The 21,870-nt window shown below is 47.3% G+C and overlaps 1 pseudogene; it reads right to left on the bottom strand.

Annotated features, from left to right (window-relative positions):
- The window catches only part of LOC124039616, a 306,037-nt pseudogene that overhangs the window by 106,614 nt on the left and 177,553 nt on the right, over positions 1–21,870 (bottom strand).

The following is a 21,870-nucleotide window of genomic DNA, read 5'->3' on the forward strand; positions in this document are numbered from 1 at the left end:
GCAATCTTTAGTGGCTGACACTGGTCCAGGAGAGGCAGGGAGGTTTGGAGGAGAGATTGGGAGGATTGTCTCCCCCAAGGTGGTGTAAATCACCCCCTCTACATGGCCAAGAGACCCAACAGTCCTATATTGCAGTCAGCCAGGAGTATACACCTATGGAGAACTAGTTCTACTCAGCCAGGAACCGATTGGAGCAGAACACAGCAGAGAGAGAGCTAAGAGACTGTAAACATGGTCCTAGTCATTATAAAAGCAGGGAGCGAAGTGGGACTGTGTGCTTTGAGAGAGACAAAAGGTGAGAAAACATTCCACAGCCAACGACTCAGACCACCCACCTGGTGAGTGAGTGACAGAGAGAGAGGAGGTAGCGAGAGAGAGAGAGGGAAAAAAGGGAGGTAGACAGAAAGGGAGAGAAGGTAGAGAGAGAGGCAGAGGCAACAAAGCTAAACACTGTTTCAGTCGTGCAACCTCAGCTGACACCAATTAGGGCTCCTTGTGCCGCGCTGCCAGCGCCGTTTCAGTGTGGCGCCCCATGTGACGCTAGACCAATTACACACAGCCTCCACGTTGGCATGGTCTCAATGGTGACCTGGGACTTTGAGAGGAGAGGGTGAACAGAATAAAAAACAGAATGAGGGGGTGAAAGGAGAGAAGTGAGGGAGGAGGCTAGTGAGGTCTAATTAACTTTGCATAATGTTTCCCCTTGCTAGTCTCAACTCAGCGATACCACCACTATTGATCCTCCCAAACTATCCTTTCAGTTATCTCAAACTCTTCCCTCAGGCAGTGGTCCAGTACTGCCCCCTCCACTCTGTGACTGTGTCATGTTTGTCATTCATTGTCATGTCTTGTCCCTGTGCTCCCCATGCTATTCGTTTCCCTCTGCTGGTCTTGTTTGGTTCTATCCTTCTCTCTCCCCCTCCCTCTCTCACTCTCTCGCTCTCTGCTGTTCCTATTCCCTAATCATCATTTAGTCTTCCCACCTGTTCCCGATCCTTTCCCTGATTAGAGTCCCTATTTATTCCTTTGTGATCCGTTCCTGTCCTGTCGGTTCCTTGTTTGTATTCACCATGCTGTGATTGCGTTTCGCCCTGTCCTGTCGTGTTTTTGCCGTGATTGTGTATCACCCTGTCCTGTCGTGTTTTTGCCTTCATCAGATGCTGCGTGTGAGCAGGTGTCTCAGTCTGACTACGGCCTGCGCCTACCCGAGCGACCTGCAGTCTGTGGCCGCTTCTCCAGTTGTTTTCCCCTCTACAGACTAGAGGATTTCTGTTATTCCCTGTTTTGGATTAATAAACTCTGTTTCTGTTAAGTCGCTTTTGGGTCCTCTTTCACCTGCATGACAGAAGGAACCGACCAAGGAATGGACCCAGCGACTTCAGACGCTCGTTACACTGCCGTCGAGATCCAAGGAGCCATGCTCGGCAGACACGAGCAGGAATTGTCTGCTGCTCGCCATGCCGTGGAGAACCTGGCCGCTCAGGTTTCCGACCTCTCTGGACAGTTCCAGAGTCTCGTCTCGTGCCACCTGTTACTTCCTGGCCTGCCGAGCCTCCAGAACCTAGGGTTAATAACCCACCTTGCTACTCCGGGCAGCCCACTGAGTGCCGCTCCTTTCTCACGCAGTGTGAGATTGTGTTCTCTCTCCAACCCCACATACTCTAGAGAGAGCTCGGGTTGCTTACGTCATTTCACTCCTTACTGGCCGGGCTCGAGAATGGGGCACAGCTATCTGGGAGGCAAGGGCTGATTGCTCTAACAGATTCCAGAACTTTAAAGAGGAGATGATTCGGGTTTTTGACCGTTCAGTTTTTGGTGGGGAGGCTTCTAGGGCCCTGGCTTCCTTATGCCAAGGTGAACGGTCCATAACGGATTATTCCATTGAGTTTCGCACTCTTGCTGCCTCTAGTGAGTGGAACGAGCCGGGCGCTGCTCGCTCGTTTTCTGGAGGGACTCCACGCAGTGGTTAAGGATGAGATTCTCTCCCGGGAGGTTCCTTCAGATGTGGACTCTTTGATTGCTCTCGCCATCCGCATAGAACGACGGGTAGATCTTCGTCACCGGGCTCGTGGAAGAGAGCTCGCATCAACGGTGTTTCCCTGCTCCGCATCGCAACCATCTCCCTCCTCTGGCTTTGAGACTGAGCCCATGCAGCTGGGAGGGATTCGCATCTCGAATAAGGAGAGGGAACGGAGGATCACCAACCGCCTGTGCCTCTATTGCGGAGTTGCTGGACATTTTGTTAATTCATGTCCAGTAAAGGCCAGAGCCCATCAGTAAGCGGAGGGCTACTGGTGAGCGCTACTACTCAGGTCCCTTCATCTAGATCTTGTACTACTATGTCGGTCCATCTACGCTGGACCGGTTCGGGTGCTACATGCAGTGCCTTGATTGACTCTGGGGCTGAGGTTGTTTCATGGACGAAGCATGGGTTCGGAAACATAACATTCCTTTCAGACGTTAGACAGGCCTACGCCCATGTTTGCCTTAGATGGTAGTCATCTTCCCAGTATCAAATTTGAGACACTACCTTTAACTCTCACAGTATCTGGTAACCACAGTGAGACTATTTCTTTTTTGATTTTCCGTTCACCGTTTACACCTGTTGTTTTTTGGGTCATCCCTGGCTAGTATGTCATAATCCTTCTATTAATTGGTCTAGTAATTCTATCCTATCCTGGAACGTTTCTTGTCATGTGAAGTGTTTAATGTCTGCCATCCCTCCCATTTCTTCTGTCCCTACTTCTCAGGAGGAACCTGGCGATTTGACAGGAGTGCCGGAGGAATATCATGATCTGCGCACGGTCTTCAGTCGGTCCCGAGCCAACTCCCTTCCTCCTCACCGGTCGTATGATTGTAGTATTGATCTCCTTCCGGGGACCACTCCTCCTCGAGGTAGACTATACTCTCTGTCGGCTCCCGAACGTAAGGCTCTCGAGGATTATTTGTCTGTGTCTCTTGACGCCGGTACCATAGTGCCTTCTTCCTCTCCGGCCGGGGCGGGGTTCTTTTGTTAAGAAGAAGGACGGTACTCTGCGCCCCTGCGTGGATTATCGAGGCTGAATGACATAACGGTTAAGAATCGTTATCCGCTTCCCCTTATGTCATCAGCCTTCGAGATTCTGCAGGGAGCCAGGTGCTTTACTAAGTTGGACCTTCGTAACGCTTACCATCTCGTGCGCATCAGAGAGGGGGCGAGTGGAAAACGGCGTTTAACACTCCGTTAGGGCATTTTGAGTACCGGGTTCTGCCGTTCGGTCTCGCCAATGCGCCAGCTGTTTTTCAGGCATTAGTTAATGATGTTCTGAGAGACATGCTGAACATTTTGTTTTTGTCTATCTTGACGATATCCTGATTTTTTCTCCGTCACTCGAGATTCATGTTCAGCACGTTCGACGTGTTCTACAGCGCCTTTTAGAGAATTGTCTCTACGTAAAGGCTGAGAAGTGCTCTTTTCATGTCTCCTCCGTTACTTTTCTCGGTTCCGTTATTTCCGCTGAAGGCATTCAGATGGATTCCGCTAAGGTCAAGCTGTCAGTGATTGGCCCGTTCCAAGGTCACGTGTCGAGTTGCAGCGCTTTTTAGGTTTCGCTAATTTCTATCGGCGTTTCATTCGTAATTTCGGTCAAGTTGCTGCCCCTCTCACAGCTCTTACTTCTGTCAAGACGTGTTTTAAGTGGTCGGTTCCGCCCAGGGAGCTTTTGATCTTCTAAAAGAACGTTTTACGTCCGCTCCTATCCTCGTTACTCTGACGTCACTAGACAATTCATTGTCGAGGTTGGCCTTCAGAGGTAGGCGTGGGAGCCATTCTATCCCAGCGCTTCCAGTCTGACGATAAGGTTCATCCTTGCGCTTATTTTTCTCATCGCCTGTCGCCATCTGAGCGCAACTATGATGTGGGTAACCGTGAACTGCTCGCCATCCGCTTAGCCCTAGGCGAATGGCGACAGTGGTTGGAGGGCGACCGTTCCTTTTGTCGTTTGGACAGACCATAAGAACCTTGAGTACATCCGTTCTGCCAAACGACTTAATGCCCGTCAAGCTCGTTGGGCGTTGTTTTTCGCTCGTTTCGAGTTTGTGATTTCTTACCGTCCGGGTAGCAAGAACACCAAGCCTGATGCCTTATCCCGTCTGTTTAGTTCTTCTGTGGCTTCTACTGATCCCGAGGGGATTCTTCCTTATGGGCGTGTTGTCGGGTTAACAGTCTGGGGAATTGAAAGACAGGTTAAGCAAGCACTCACGCACACTGCGTCGCCGCGCGCTTGTCCTAGTAACCTCCTTTTCGTTCCTGTTTCCACTCGTCTGGCTGTTCTTCAGTGGGCTCACTCTGCCAAGTTAGCTGGTCATCCCGGTGTTCGAGGCACTCTTGCGTCTATTCGCCAGCGCTTTTGGTGGCCGACTCAGGAGCGTGACACGCGCCGTTTCGTGGCTGCCTGTTCGGACTGCGCGCAGACTAAGTCGGGTAACTCTCCTCCTGCCGGTCGTCTCAGACCGCTCCCCATTCCTTCTCGACCATGGTCTCACATTGCCTTAGACTTCATTACCGGTCTGCCTTTGTCTGCGGGGAAGACTGTGATTCTGACGGTTGTCGATAGGTTCTCTAAGGCGGCACATTTCATTCCCCTCGCTAAACTTCCTTCCGCTAAGGAGACGGCACAAATCATTATTGAGAATGTATTCAGAATTCATGGCCTCCCGTTAGACGCCGTTTCAGACAGAGGCCCGCAATTCACGTCACAGTTTTGGAGGGAGTTCTGTCGTTTGATTGGTGCGTCCGTCAGTCTCTCTTCCGGGTTTCATCCCCAGTCTAACGGTCAAGCAGAGAGGGCCAATCAGACGATTGGTCGCATACTACGCAGCCTTTCTTTCAGAAACCCTGCGTCTTGGGCAGAACAGCTCCCCTGGGCAGAATACGCTCACAATTCGCTTCCTTCGTCTGCTACCGGGTTATCTCCGTTTCAGAGTAGTCTGGGTTACCAGCCTCCTCTGTTCTCATCCCAGCTTGCCGAGTCAGCGTTCCCTCCGCTCAGCGTTTGTCCAACGTTGTGAGCGCACCTGGAGGAGGGTGAGGTCTGCACTTTGCCGTTACAGGGCACAGACGGTGAGCCGCCAATAAACGCAGGATTAAGAGTCAAGGTATTGTTGCGGCCAGAGAGTGTGGCTTTCCACTCGCAACCTTCCTCTTACGACAGCTTCTCGTAAGTTGACTCCATGGTTCATTGGTCCGTTCCGTGTCTCCCAGGTCGTCAATCCTGTCGCTGTGCGACTGCTTCTTCCGCGACATCTTCGTCGCGTCCATCCTGTCTTCCATGTCTCCTGTGTTAAGCCCTTTCTTCGCACCCCCGTTCGTCTTCCCTCCCCCCTCCCGTCCTTGTCGAGAGCGCACCTATTTACAAGGTACATAAGATTATGGACATGCGTTCTCGGGGACGGGGTCACCAATACCTAGTGGATTGGGAGGGTTACGGTCCTGAGGAGAGGAGTTGGGTTCCGTCTCGGGGCGTGCTGGACCGTTCACTCATCGATGATTTCCTCCGGATTCCTCCTCGAGTGCGCCAGGAGGCGCTCGGTGAGTGGGGGGTACTGTCATGTTTGTCATTTATTGTCATGTCTTGTCCCTGTGCTCCCCATGCTATTCGTTTCCCTCTGCTGGTCTTGTTTGGTTCTATCCCTCTCTCTCCCCCTCCCTCTCTCACTCTCTCTCTCTCTTCTTCTCTCTGTCGTTCCGTTCCTGCTCCCAGCTGTTCCTATTCCCCTAATCATCATTTAGTCTTCCCACACCTGTTCCCGATCCTTTCCCCTGATTAGACTCCCTATTTATTCCTTTGTGATCCGTTCCTGTTCCCGTCGGTTCCTTGTTTTGTATTCCATGCTGTGATTGCGTTTCGCCCTGTCCTGTCGTGTTTTTGCCGTGATTGTGTATCACCCTGTCCTGTCGTGTTTTGTGCCTTCTTCAGATGCTGCGTGTGAGCAGGTGTCTCAGTTGACTACGGCCTGCGCCTACCCGAAGCGACCTGCAGTCTTTATTCGGTTTTGAGCATTAATAAACTCTGTTTCTGTTAAGTCGCGTTTGGGTCCTCCTTCACCTGCATGACAGACTGATTTAGGGATAAAGGGACTGCATGGCCCCATCTCCTGAGGCCAGCATCGACAGCACTCCTCCCCCTGTAGCCTCCACCTGTCTCCTTGCACCCTTATTTATCACCTCCCCCATAAAATAGGAGCAGGTCTACACAAATGAGGCCAAGCTGCACAGATTAAATGTCACTTAAATCTCAGGGAAACTTGCTGAGGAGGCTCCCACTGTGGATGGAGCCTGGACCCCGGAGGTATGACAGAGTTATAGGAAAGGGCAGGAAGAGAGGTTTGGAGATGAGCAGATAAGGGGAGATAGGCATATACGTTCCCTATCTAGTGATAACCTGTGGCCTCCTGATGCAAACACATTCTGCTCAGCAGGACATGGAGCACTTAGGAGGGAGGATAGGGGAGAGGGAGACTGGGAGACTGAGCAACAAACTCCCCCTGAAACAACAGTCTTGTTTTCAGAGGCCGAGGCCCTTGAGTTCTCACCGGGGCCCAGCCCTCGTGTATCACTCTCCAGGGTCACACCACACCAGTCATTATGCCTGATAGGCTGACACAGAGATTTCTGTGGGGACACAAGGGTGTGGAGGCCCCTGCCTGCCATGTCACAATGTAACCTCATCATAATGTTTCCTGTCTGCATACACAGGAATCACGAGGAGCAGGAAACTTTCTTTGTCACAACACCGTGCCACACAAAACGCTAGGAGGACAACAATAACCTCTTCCTCTGGGAATTAATATAAAAAAGGGGTTACCCTCATGAGAGAGGACAGGTACTAATGTGATACCTCCCGTGGGGGGATGGCTAAAACAGGACAAGTGGTAATGTGATACCTCCCGTGGGGGGATGGCTAAAACAGGACAGGTACTAATGTGATACCTCCCGTGGGGGGGATGGCTAAAACAGGACAGGTACTAATGTGATACCTCCCGTGGGGGGATGGATAAAACAGGAGAGGTACTAATGTGATACCTCCCGTGGGGGGATGGATAAAACAGGACAAGTGGTAATGTGATACCTCCCGTGGGGGAATGGATAAAACAGGACAGGTACTAATGTGATACCTCCCCTGGGGGGATGGATAAAACAGGACAAGTGGTAATGTGATACCTCCCGTGGGGGGATGGATAAAACAGGACAGGTACTAATGTGATAACTCCCATGGGGGGATGGATAAAACAGGAGAGGTACTAATGTGATACCTCCCGTGGGGGGATGGATAAAACAGGACAAGTGGTAATGTGATAGCTCCCGTGGGGGAATGGATAAAACAGGACAAGTGTAATGTGATACCTCCCCTGGGGGGATGGATAAAACAGGACAAGTAGTAATGTGATACCTCCCTTGGGGGGATGGATAAAACAGGACAAGTGGTAATGTGATACCTCCCGTGGGGGGATGGATAAAACAGGACAGGTACTAATGTGATAACTCCCATGGGGGGATGGATAAAACAGGAGAGGTACTAATGTGATACCTCCCGTGGGGGGATGGATAAAACAGGACAAGTGGTAATGTGATAGCTCCCGTGGGGAATGGATAAAACAGGACAAGTGTAATGTGATACCTCCCTGGGGGATGGATAAAACAGGACAAGTAGTAATGTGATACCTCCCTTGGGGGGGATGGATAAAACAGGACAAGTGGTATGTGATACCTCCCCTGGGGTAATGGATAAAACAGGACAAGTGGTAATGTGATACCTCCCCTGGGGTAATGGATAAAACAGGACAAGTGGTAATGTGATACCTCCCCTGGGGGAATGGATAAAACAGGACAAGTGTAATGTGATACCTCCCCTGGGGGGATGGATAAAACAGGACAAGTAGTAATGTGATACCTCCCCTGGGGGGATGGATAAAACAGGACAAGTGGTAATGTGATACCTCCCGTGGGGGGATGGATAAAACAGGACAGGTACTAATGTGATAACTCCCGTGGGGGGATGGATAAAACAGGAGAGGTACTAATGTGATACCTCCCGTGGGGGGATGGATAAAACAGGACAAGTGGTAATGTGATACCTCCCGTGGGGGAATGGATAAAACAGGACAGGTACTAATGTGATACCTCCCCTGGGGGGATGGATAAAACAGGACAAGTGGTAATATGTGATACCTCCCGTGGGGGGATGGATAAAACAGGACAGGTACTAATGTGATAACTCCCATGGGGATGGATAAAACAGGAGAGGTACTAATGTGATACCTCCCGTGGGGGGATGGATAAAACAGGACAAGTGGTAATCTGATAGCTCCCGTGGGGGAATGGATAAAACAGGACAAGTGTAATGTGATACCTCCCCTGGGGGGATGGATAAAACAGGACAAGTAGTAATGTGATACCTCCCCTGGGGGGATGGATAAAACAGGACAAGTGGTAATGTGATACCTCCCGTGGGGGGATGGATAAAACAGGACAGGTACTAATGTGATAACTCCCATGGGGGGATGGATAAAACAGGAGAGGTACTAATGTGATACCTCCCGTGGGGGGATGGATAAAACAGGACAAGTGGTAATGTGATAGCTCCCGTGGGGGAATGGATAAAACAGGACAAGTGTAATGTGATACCTCCCCTGGGGGGATGGATAAAACAGGACAAGTAGTAATGTGATACCTCCCCTGGGGGGGATGGATAAAACAGGACAAGTGGTATGTGATACCTCCCCTGGGGTAATGGATAAAACAGGACAAGTGGTAATGTGATACCTCCCCTGGGGTAATGGATAAAACAGGACAAGTGGTAATGTGATACCTCCCCTGGGGTAATGGATAAAACAGGACAAGTGGTAATGTGATACCTCCCTTGGGGGGATGGATAAAACAGGACACGTGGTAATGTGATACCTCCCCTGGGGGGATGGATAAAACAGGAGAGGTACTAATGTGATACCTCCCGTGGGGGGATAGCTAAAACAGGAGAGGTACTAATGTGATACCTCCCGTGGGGGGATAGCTAAAACAGGAGAGGTACTAATGTGATACCTCCCGTGGGGGGATGGATAAAACAGGACAAGTACTAATGTGACGTGGTCCTTCCGTAGCTCAGTTGGTAGAGCATGGCGCTTGTAACGCCAGGGTAGTGGGTTCGATCCCCGGGACCACCCATACGTAGAATGTATGCACACATGACTGTAAGTCGCTTTGGATAAAAGCTTCTGCTAAATGGCATATATTATTATTATATTATTCATATATTATACCTCCCCTGGGGGGATGGATATAACAGGACAGGTACTAATGTGATAACTCCCGTGGGGGGATGGATAAAACAGGAGAGGTACTAATGTGATACCTCCCGTGGGGGGATGGATAAAACAGGACAAGTGGTAATGAGATACCTCCCGTGGGGGAATGGATAAAACAGGACAAGTGTAATGTGATACCTCCCCTGGGGGGATGGATAAAACAGGACAGGTACTAATGTGATAACTCCCGTGGGGGGATGGATAAAACAGGAGAGGTACTAATGTGATACCTCCCGTGGGGGGATGGATAAAACAGGACAGGTACTAATGTGATAACTCCCGTGGGGGGATGGATAAAACAGGACAAGTGGTAATGTGATACCTCCCGTGGGGGGATGGATAAAACAGGACAGGTACTAATGTGATAACTCCCGTGGGGGGATGGATAAAACAGGAGAGGTACTAATGTGATACCTCCCGTGGGGGGATGGATAAAACAGGACAGGTACTAATGTGATACCTCCCGTGGGGGAATGGATAAAACAGGACAAGTGTAATGTGATACCTCCCCTGGGGGGATGGATAAAACAGGACAAGTAGTAATGTGATACCTCCCTTGGGGGGGATGGATAAAACAGGACAAGTGGTAATGTGATACCTCCCGTGGGGGGATGGATAAAACAGGACAGGTACTAATGTGATAACTCCCGTGGGGGGATGGATAAAACAGGAGAGGTACTAATGTGATACCTCCCGTGGGGGGATGGATAAAACAGGACAAGTGGTAATGTGATACCTCCCGTGGGGGAATGGATAAAACAGGACAAGTGGTAATGTGATACCTCCCGTGGGGGGATGGATAAAACAGGACAGGTACTAATGTGATAACTCCCGTGGGGGGATGGATAAAACAGGAGAGGTACTAATGTGATACCTCCCGTGGGGGGATGGATAAAACAGGACAAGTAGTAATGTGATACCTCCCTTGGGGGGATGGATAAAACAGGACAAGTGGTAATGTGATACCTCCCGTGGGGGGATGGATAAAACAGGACAGGTACTAATGTGATAACTCCCATGGGGGGATGGATAAAACAGGAGAGGTACTAATGTGATACCTCTCGTGGGGGGATGGATAAAACAGGACAAGTGGTAATGTGATAGCTCCCGTGGGGGAATGGATAAAACAGGACATGTGGTAATGTGTTATCTCCCCTGGGGTAATTGATAAAACAGGACATGTGGTAATGTGATAGAGCAGATTACAAAATTAGAGAAACAATGGATCCTGTTCCCTCCCTCTCTCTTAAATTCAAAAGGCTTCATTGGCATGGAAAGTGTAACCACATACATTGCCAAAGCAAACATATAGGAACATTTTAAATCAATGATGACAGAAAGGGACTCTCTTTCCCTCTCCCTCCACATCCCTCTCACCCCCCCCCTTCTCTCAATTTAAGGGGCTTTATTGGCATGGGAAACATATGTTTACATTGCCACAGCAAGTGGAATAGATAATAAAATGATTTTAGATAATAAAGTGATTTTGCTGTGATCTGATAGAACGTTCACAGTCAGTACACTGACACCCCTAAGAGACTCTGGGTTGAGGTCAGTGATAAAGTAGTACAGTACTACTGCCAAGAGATGAGCTATAGGTTTACCTACCATAGGAGTGTCCTCTACCATTGACTATGTACATAGCCAGCATACAACAGAGATGCAAGATTTGTGACCCGTTTTTGTTGGTTATGTCTAGGGGGGCATATGGGGGAGGGAATGCTGTCCTGTTTGTTCCCCTGTGTGCTGGGGGTGTCGGGTTCTTGTCCAATTCTGGCATTTAGTTTTCCACAGACTAGCACATGTCCCTGAGCCTGTAAATTGTTAATCTCCCCCTCTGGGATGGAGAAGCTGTCATCGTTAAAGTATGGGGATTCTATTGGGGGGATATAGGTAGCACACAAGGACATTTCTCTCTGTTGAGATCATTTCCTTATTCATTTCTAGCCAGATGTAAAATGTTCCTGTTTTGACTAGGTCTGTTCTATACCAAATTAGCATACCCCGAGTCTCTTCCCTGTTTCACACCTGGTAGTTTGGTGGATGGGACTACCAGTTCTCTATAAACTAGAGGGCAACCAGTGGGTCCGTCTCCTTTATATCTTGTTTCTTGTTGGATGACAATGTCTGTATGCTCTTTAGGGCAAAGGCAGATGACCTCAGTCCTTGTATATTCCAGAATAAGATAGTAAAAGCTTTGTGTTCCATAGTGTCTAGTGTTGTTTTTGTGTGGTTTAGGCCCAGAACATCAAAGTAGGTGTAAGCAGAGCATGTTGAGCATCTGATAAATACATCTTAGGTCACAGGATGGTGCTTGGGCAGGTGTAATAGCAGGGGTTGGGCCTGTTGCTCTGCTCACGGCCTGGCCATATGTCCTGCTGTCATGTTGAGGTCCTTGCCGCAGGGGCATGGGGTGGGCAGAAGAGGCATAGGTCTGACATGGTGGGGCCTATATAGGGTGTGGCCAGGGTTTGCTTGAGGTGGTCTTAGCTGGTTGGGGTGTGGTTGGTGATGGTGTGGTCTGGGTGTAGGTCCTCTTGGCGTGGTCTGAGCTGGTTGGGGTGTGGTTGGTGATGGTGTGGTCTGGGTGTAGGTCCTCTTGGCGTGGTCTGAGCTGGTTGGGGTGTGGTTGGTGATGGTGTGGTCTGGGTGTAGGTCCTCTTGGCGTGGTCTGAGCTGGTTGGGGTGTGGTTGGTGATGGTGTGGTCTGGGTGTAGGTCCTCTTGGTGTTGGTTCTCTAGGTGCAGGTCCTTCGGGAGGGGTTTAGCCACCAGCGTTTAGCCACTTTGTGTTAGGGAAAAAGCTTCTCCTCTTGAATGTATTTGCCATTTGTGTCAATGAGGAGCACAATCCTTTACTTTAGTGTGTCCTCAGTGGATGGGGGGGGGGGCAATCGAGGGAGCTGACAGGAGGGATGTTAGGAGGGGGTGAGGTCTGTTGGGTTGGTGGATCCTGTGTTGTGTGTCCCATTGTGGTGTTGGGGTTGTGGTGCGGGTCTGAGGTGGGCTGTTCTCTCTCTCCCCCTCTCTCTCACTCCCCCTCTCTCAGGAGTGTTTCTGGCTGTCCTCAGAGAAACAGATGACAGAGAGAAAGTGGTTTGACTCCGTAGCTGGGGCGATGCTGGGTTTAGGAGGCGTTACAAATCTTTTTCCACAGCGCTGGGTAAACGCTTGTCTTGGCACAGGCGGTGAGGAGGTTTGTGTGTGTGTCTATATGCGTGTGTGTGCGCTCGTCTGAGAAAGTGTGAGTGCAGGGTGGTGTGTGTCCTAGCCCTGGTGCGGCAGATTCGACACATTAGCGCGAGAGCGAACCTGACTGACAGTAATCCATTTAAAAGGAGTAACTTGCCCCTGGTTAGGCTGCCATTGTAGCACCCCACATATGTAACGCTGCCAGACAGACCGCCCTTCAAACACCAGCCTGTCAATGATCCAGTCCCTCACAAGGCATTATGCCCCAAATGCGACATGACAGACAGAGGTATTTTTGTGTGCGTCCCGACTCTTTGCTTTTACCAAACGTTTACAGTCAGTTTGAAGGGTTGCAGTCTTAACAAACTGTATCACAGAAAAACATCTGGTATTTTACATTAAAATCTGTCTGGCTCAATCCCATCGCCAGAGAGGACTCTCATTATGGCGAATAAGTATGCATGTTCTTACATAGTATGTGGTATATTCGTTTTGATCTCTTTGAGCCTTTGACAGGGTAACCAACATGTTATGAACAACATCAACTCCAATGCTACCGACTCCATGTTAAAACAAAGTGACAAAAATATCTCCAAAAGAAGAGCGGTGTCATATGATAATGAATTGCTCAAAAGCTCACATGGTTTCTCTTAATTCACTCCATGTTGTAGCAACAGAGGATTATCTCTTCAGCCACAGGCTGTGCTATGACAGTCTGTGCTATGACAGCCTGTGCTATGACAGCCTGTGCTATGACAGCCTGTGCTATGACAGCCTGTGCATGTCTGTGTGGTATGAATCTTTCTCTCCGTCTGACTCCGAGACTCCGTCTGACTCTTTCTGACTAACTCTTTCTCTTTGTCTGACTCTTTCTGACTAACTCTTTCTCTCCGTCTGACTCTTTCTGACTAACTCTTTCTCTTTCTCTCCGTCTGACTCTTTCTGACTAACTCCTTCTCTTTCTCTTCGTCTGACTCTTTCTGACTAACTCTTTCTCTTTCTCTCCGTCTGACTCTTTCTGACTAACACTTTCTCTTTCTCTCCGTCTGACTCTTTCTGACTAACTCTTTCTCTTTCTCTCCGTCTGACTCTTTCTGACTAACTCTTTCTCTTTCTCTCCGTCTGACTCTTTCTGACTAACTTTCTCTTTCTCTCCGTCTGACTCTTTCTGACTAACTCTTTCTCTTTCTCTCCGTCTGACTCTTTCTGACTAACTCTTGCTCTTTCTCTTCGTCTGACTCTTTCTGACTAACTCTTTCTCTTTCTCATCGTCTGACTCTTTCTGACTAACTCTTTCTCTTTCTCTTCGTCTGACTCTTTCTGACTAACTCTTTCTCTTTCTCTTCGTCTGACTCTTTCTGACTAACTCTTTCTCTTTCTCTCCGTCTGACTCTTTCTGACTAACTCTTTCTCTCCGTCTGACTCTTTCTGACTAACTCTCTCTTTCTCTCAGTCTGACTCTTTCTGACTAACTCTTTCTCTTTCTCTCCGTCTGACTCTTTCTGACTAACTCTTTCTCTCCGTCTGACTCTTTCTGACTAACTCGCTCTTTCTCTCAGTCTGACTCTTTCTGACTAACTCTTTCTCTTTCTCTCCGTCTGACTCTTTCTGACTAACTCTCTCTTTCTCTCCGTCTGACTCTTTCTGACTAACTCTTTCTCTTGAGACCTACTGTGTAGTTCTCCACTGTCATTCTGTCATAATATGCTGGAGGGAGTAAAAGAGGAGACTCCTTCAAATCCTGTTTTTCATCAACATCCTCCTTTATCTCCTGCCCTCTATTTTCTCCTTGACTTTCAACTTAGTTTCTTGTCTCCTCAGCCCACCCACCTCTTCTTTTGAAGGGATATGGAGCTTCTGACTAAGTGTGTTTGTCACCTTTCTTCTCGACAGACTGCTACATATGTAACAAGTGAGTAGCTGGCAAGCATGCACACACACTTTGATTCAGAGTGCCGAGATCACCTTCCTACAAATCATGGTGGCAGCTGGAAACACAAAAGTTACACTTTGAAGGAGACCCTTCTTAATGTCATGGACCTTTGAAATACACACGTTAATGAGCATAATCGCCTATTGAATGAAAATGCACACTGCGTTGTCAAGCCAGAACACTGCTGTGACCAAGGCCTAGGAATCTCAAAGAAACGTCAAAGGCATAGAAATTGGGAATCATAATTAATCATTGTTATTGCTATAGGCAGTAGTACTACATATTAGGTCACTTAATTGACAGTCGATAATGCTCTTCAATATACAATATCAGAATTTTTCAAATGTGTCAGGAAATGACAAATAATTCCAAATGAATCATATATCGCTCCAATTTACAGCCTTTGGTTTTCTTAATTTTCCTGGTGAGACATTGTGCTGGGATTATAAGGAGTTATACAAACCAGCGAACATTTTAGCTGGCAAATCCCCTCTTTAATCTTTCAGCGAATCCTTACCAGTCAACAAAAGACAGCCTCAATGCGCTAATTAGCGAATCCTGTGATTTCATTAAGACCCGTTAACTGTAATTAAGATGGCAACGACGGGCCCATGTGACAGTCGTTGAAAGGTCATCAGGGAGAGAAAAAGTGTACCTGATTTGGATTGGAGGATTGGAGCAGGGCTGACAGTTTTCTTCATATTTTTGGTGTTAATCTTAACGTACAGTAGTGGTATTTTTTTTTGACACGTCATTGGTGACACTATTGTTAAATTGTTAAATTAAAAGGATTATGTTTGACGGAGAGTGAATTCCAGTGTCCGACTTTTTATGGATACCTTGCGGGTGTTTGGCTCAGTCTACCTTATCTAAATAATAACAATATGCCACTTAGGACACACTTTTATACAAAGCAACTTCCAGTACACTCAGGGCATTCCTTTATAGAATGTGATCGACAGGTGAAAAAGGCTAATATCACTACCGTCCATCTGTGTAACTTAGGCTCTATTCATGTGAGGTGGAGAGAGGCCTCTCTCTGTTTCTCTCAGTGTCTTTTGTCACTTTGCTCAAACGGCCATTAAAGTGGCTTCAGACAGGAGTGGATAGTAAATACTTCATGATGGGTCACCAGGTGCTAAAGCACATGCTCATTTATTTATACCGGCTGGTTTCTTCATACTAAAATACTTTTATCCTTCCTTTTGATAACAGAGACAGGTTGTCCTGTGTGTGTGTGTGTGTGTGTGTGTGTGTGTGTGTGTGTGTGTGTGTGTGTGTGTGTGTGTGTGTGTGTGTGTGTGTGTGTGTGTGTGTGTGTGTGTGTGTGTGTGTGTGTGTGTGTGTGTGTGTGTGTGTGTGTGTGTGTGTGTGTGTGTGTCCGTAGAGAAACTGGTTATCTCCTCAGTCTGAAACATTAAAACATGTAATCACTCTAGCAGCCCCTGTGTGTGTGTGTCCGTCGTCTCTGTGTGGGTCTATCAATGATTAAAGGAGCACAGAACATGTGATAATGTTGTCTTAATGCAGCGCAAGGACTTCATGACTAAAGAGCAAACTACAGTAACGACAGTAGTAGGATATCCTGTCTGTGTGTGAAGGACAACCTCAGCCCAACCGGCTAGCATATCTGCAGTCTTCACACACACATGCAGTCAGTGTACACATTTTCGCACGCACGCACGCACGCACACGCACGCACACACACACACACACACACACACACACACACACACACACACACACACACACACACACACACACACACACACACACACACACACACACACACACACACACACACACACACACACACACACACACACACACACACACACACACACACACAAATTACAGACATAGGTTTTGTGGAGAACTCGTCAGCAGCACCAACAGTAGTGGCCAATGAAGGAAGGATAACATAGCTGGAGTGTGGGAACCTGCCAGCACTGCTATTTATTTCTCTCTCAACCAAGAGAAAAATAAAAGGCCCAAACCACCGTTTATGCTCCCAGGCAAGCGCATTGCATATTTCTGTTTATTTTCAGAGGTGTGCAAATCATAGGAGAGACACCCTAGACCACAATCTTTCATTTCCAGAAGAAGGAAGAATCGAGAAGTAAAGAGAGAAAGAGGAGGAGATTGAGATTGCTCATCTTTGGAGTCTGAGAGAACAGCTTTATTCTTATCTTTAAAAAGGGGAAAAAAAGTGCTGCTTGCTCAGATCAAATGCCCACATTAATACATGCTGATACTGTTAAAAAATGAAATATGTTGTTGTGGATAATATCACCAGCCTCCCAAGCCAATTACAATCAATTAGAACGGAGGGCCATTTCTGGTTGAGGGCCATTTCTGAGGGCCGTTTGTGAGGGCCGTTTGCGCGGTGAAAGAAATTGTGGGAGCGAGAGGAGGAAAGGACGACAGTGGCTGGAGTGAGGGCAGGGTGTTTATCACTGTGTGTGTGACGTGAGTGTGTGTGTAGGGCTGTTTGATGTGTGAATGGGTCTACCTGACAGGGGCTCCTCTGCTCTGGGCAGGCTTCAGCAGGACAGTGACCGTGCTGTCTGTCTGGTTCAGGGGAGTCTCCTGGTCATAGCCTGGCATCAACGGAGCTGGAGGGAGGGGACACATGAGCACAGAAGATGGTGATTTGACTGACAAATAAAGACAGACTGAGACCCGGAGACAGGAGACAGAGAACAGCAAGTACACACAAATGCAGACAAACGCTACACCCAGGAACAATGAACACAGCTATATATTACTGGGGATCTCCTGGAAGATTTAGGGCTCTGCAGTAGGTTGTCCAGGATTATTGGTTACTTGGTCCTGGTCAAAGTTTCTCATACCTGAGATCTTGGTGGTGAACTGGGTGATGACGGGAGGTCCAAAGCCCTTGACGGTGCTGGCCCGGATGGTGAAGGAGTATGTGGAGCCGGGGTAGAGACCCACAAACATGTGGGACGTCTCGTTGCTGAACTTAAACACCTTGCCGCTCTGGTTGGTCAGGTCAAACTCCGTGTCGAAGGAGCTCAAGGCTTTGTAGGAGATCTGTGGATTGACACACAACCTAGATTAGATGATTGGATATGACAAGTTTATATAAAAGTTTCAAATCTAGCGTCAGGCTTGCTATGGTCATAGCTATGGTTAGTTTTGGTGTATGGTAAAGATAATGGCGTACATCTATAAAACTACAATGTACTACAATACTGAAAGAGTTAGCACACAAAGTTAGAGTTTTCACCCAGAGCCCTTGATAGTGAAACTAGGCCTGAACTTTCCATAGAAGGTTCCTTCAAGTCAACGTTGAAAAGGGAGGAACTTGTGGGCAAAAGAAAACAGCAGACAGAAACGCTCAGCTCCAATGTCATTTCTGTGATGGATTGAATGAGCGAGAGTTTGGGCAGGGGGGGGGCACTTGTTTTATTCTAAACCCCCCACCCCATCGAGCAGGAGATTGGAGGCCCCGGGAATTTCCGTCTGAAAGAGAGTGCAGCGGAGCGGCGAATCCACCCCTCCTCCCTCCCCTCATTCATATAACTTTATCAGTTCTCCCTCTCTCTCAGTAAGCTTCATTTAAATAAATCATTCGGTCTCCCCTAATGGAAAGCTCCATTATTATTCCGTTCTGATTCCCAATTAAGAAGCACAATGGGGAGTGTTGGAGTGCGGTGGCGGCCATTTGTATCCATCAGGTGTGAAATGCTGCTGCTCAGGGCTCTGGTGGGACATTAGTCTTCATCATGCAGGGCGGGAGGGAGGCAGGGAGAGAGGAACGCATCTGGATTATTTCAAAAGGCTAGATAGCTAGCATTGAGCAGTATTATCACACACAGGACTGATTGGTGGGGTGAGGGATTTTCAGTTGGGAAAGGAGGATTCGATAGGGTTCCGTTAGGAGCGGGGGAAGTCGCCATGGTGACTGTGGTCATGTTTTGGTCAGTGACACACACTTTGGCAAACTTGAAGAATGCAATGAACAGACATAGAAACAATTTCCTAGGGAACAACTCCTACGTAGTACTACATACAGAGCTATTGAAGTACTTAATGACTTATGACAATTAATCAACACACAAACGTTTTCTTGTATCACCAGTCATAGTAGAATAGCCCTGAATTCGTCTCAACGCAAAGGGCCAGCTGTACATCTTCAAGGCAAAGCCCCAAAGAACGAGCCCATATTACAACTGCCGAACTGAGACAAAGCACAGTAAAGATGTGCCAACCCTGAACAAAATGCTGTTTTGGAGTGAGAGATGCATAGCTCACAGTCAAATACTGAAGAGCATATGAGGCAAGCTGAATGTCAGCCAATGATAATGGCGTTGACTTTATCAGAGTCTAATGAGGCAGAAAAAAACCTTTTGATTTGTCCAACTTGATCACAATAGTAGCTCAGAGTTACAGGGGGTGGAGGTGACAGAATATCATTTCATTATGTGCATACCTGACAGCTTAATTGGAGAATTTCAGCATAAATTGGGTTCTGGTACAATGGCTCTTTTGAACTCACTAAAAAGCCTCTAACATTGGATTGTGTGGAGAGTGGAAGTGCATGTCAAACGCAAGGCAAACGCTGCGATGGGAAAAACATGTAGTACTACAGTAGCCTATTCACATGAACAGCGCTTTACAATTATGTTTTACATACAAATGTGGATTATAGGAAACCACACTGCTATAAGACTCAAACCGGTATTAAGTTGTGAAAGTTCTTTTAAGGTTGTGAAGGTTCTTTTGAGGTTGTGTAAATGATGAAGAGGGCCAGATGTTTCCGTCTTGACGCCACAGTGTTGTTGAAGGGTATTTTAAAGGCCGCAATCTTTATAAATACTGGATGATGTCAGACAGATGAAGTGCAGCATGTTTTACCCTGTCCAAGGTATGCCCCACGCTCCTGTCAAATTACAGTCCTATGACAACCAGGCTCAAGTACTGTATGCCTCCGCTTTCAATTCCAGCAGATTGGGGATGAACTTTTTCAACTGCCTATTTTAACAGTGTTCGCTACAATAATACATGTTTGGTCCCTTCCATCTTTGAAGATCACACTGTATATTCTCTGACTCACAATTGATTTAGGAGAACACATCACAAGAGGAAGAGCTACTTCAATCATTTTCAATAAAAGAGGCATCTACAGTCGTGGCCAAAAGTTTTGAGAATGACACAAATATTAATTTTCACAAAGTCTGCTGCCTTAGTTTGTATAATGGCAATTTGCATATACTCCAGAATGTTATGAAGATTGATCAGATGAATTGCAATGAATTGCAAAGTCCCTCTTTGCCATGCAAATGAACTGAATCCCCAAAAACATTTCCACTACATTTCAGCCCTGCCACAAAAGGACCAGCTGACATCATGTCAGTGATTCTCTCGTTAACACAGGTGTGAATGTTGACCAGGACAAGGCTGGAGATCACTCTGTCATGCTGATTGAGTTTGAATAAGAGACTGGAAGCTTCAAAAGGGGGGTGGTGCTTGGAATCATTGTTCTTCCTCTGTCATCCGTTACCTGCCGTCATTATTGCTTTGCACAAAAAGGGCTTCACAGGTAAGGATATTGCTGCCAGTAAGATTGCACTGAAATCAACCATTTATCGGATCATCAAGAACTTCAAGGAGAGCGGTGTAATTGTTGAAGGCTTCAAAGCACCCAAGAAAGCCCAGCAAGCGCCAGGACCATCTCCTAAAGTTGATTCAGCTGCGGGCACCACCAGTAGGCGAAGACTTTTGGAGGATGGCCTGGTGTCAAGAAGGGCAGTAAAGAAGCTGCCATCAGTCCTATGTCATTCTGCAAAAGGTACAGGGATTGGACTGCTGAGGACTGGGGAAAAGTCGTTTTCTCTGATGAATCCCCTTTCCGATTGCTTGGGGAATCTGGAAAAAAGCTTGTCCGGAGAAGACAAGGTGAGCGCTACCATTAGTCCTGTGTCATGCCAACAGTAAAGCATCCTGAGACCATTCATGTGTGGAGTTGCTTCTCAGCCAAGGGAGTGGGCTCACTCACAATTTTGCCTAAGAACACAGCCATGAATAAAGAATGGTACCAACACATCCTCTGAGAGCAACTTCTCCCAAACAACCAAGATCAACACTGCAAATATTGACTCTTTGCATCAACTTCATGTAATTGTCAATAAAAGCCTTTGACACTTATGAAATGCTAGTAATTATACTTCAGTATTCCATAATAATATCTGACAAAAATATCTAAAGACACCAAATCAGCAGACTTTGTGAAAATGAATATTTTTGTCATTCTCAAAACTTTTGTCTACGACTGTAGTTCTACCGCTGACGTTATACTGTTGAGGGCACCAATCCACATGTGCATACTCACAAACTCAGGGAAACAATTATACTTTTGACTTATCCCCAAAACTTGGTATACGGGGGTCTGATTGAACAAGGCCCCAAGTTGTAACTTTAATTTCCTCCCTGGTTGTTGGGGAAACTCGTTTAATTCCTTGTCAGTTGTATTAGGAGCTCCACTCTGGGGCACAGGGCTGGGCTGGTGTTGGGAGTGCTGTCGGAGGGGGTTCAGTGGGTAATAGATTGTGTTAACAAGCCTCAGTGCATGCAGGCCTTAAGGTTATTAGGTTGGATTTATTAGATAATTAAGGGCCCGGAGTGAATGAAAGATGGAAGCCGCCCAGCTCCTGCCAGGCACAAGATGGATGTGTGTTAGAGAGAGAGAGAGAGCGGGAAACCGAGAAAGACAGAGAGCGAGAGAGACCGAGATAAAAAGACAAAGACAGATAGAGAGACACACAGAGACAGATGGACAGAGGGAGAGAAAGAGACAGAAAAGAGAGAGCAGAAACCTACCAGAAAACAACTAGCCAACAACAAATTCCATCCCTCTTACACAACGTCCTGGACAAAATGTTTCACTGCAAAACTGAAGGGGCAAACTTGGCAGAAGAAAGCCTAAAAAGTACATTTGACCTCTCAGCTTCCCCATCAAATCTAAACATTTCAACCAGACAACCTTAGAACATTAACAACAATGACAAATGGTTTGATGAAGAATGTAAAAACCTAAGAAAGGAATTGAGGAACCGATCCAACCAAAAACACAAGACAAACCTGAGCCTACAACTTCATTATAAAGCCCCACAGTGGTGGTGGTATAATACCCATCAAACATAGCAGTCAAACAGGGAAAAGGTTCCAATTGTTTTTCCACCATTCATTTATCCCATAGGGAATTTTGGAAACACTTAAAATAAGCGCTGTGCTTCGTGTAGGCTTACCTTGCATTACCTTTTGATAACCATGTAAATCTCTCTCGGACAAGCTGATTTTTATCAATATATTTGGCTCTATTTACTCTCAGACTCGAAAATCCTAATTAGCACCAAAGTGGACATCAAGAAAATCTACAAA

This window comes from Oncorhynchus gorbuscha, linkage group LG07, assembly GCF_021184085.1.
Source record: "Oncorhynchus gorbuscha isolate QuinsamMale2020 ecotype Even-year linkage group LG07, OgorEven_v1.0, whole genome shotgun sequence".
Lineage (NCBI taxonomy): Eukaryota > Metazoa > Chordata > Actinopteri > Salmoniformes > Salmonidae > Oncorhynchus > Oncorhynchus gorbuscha.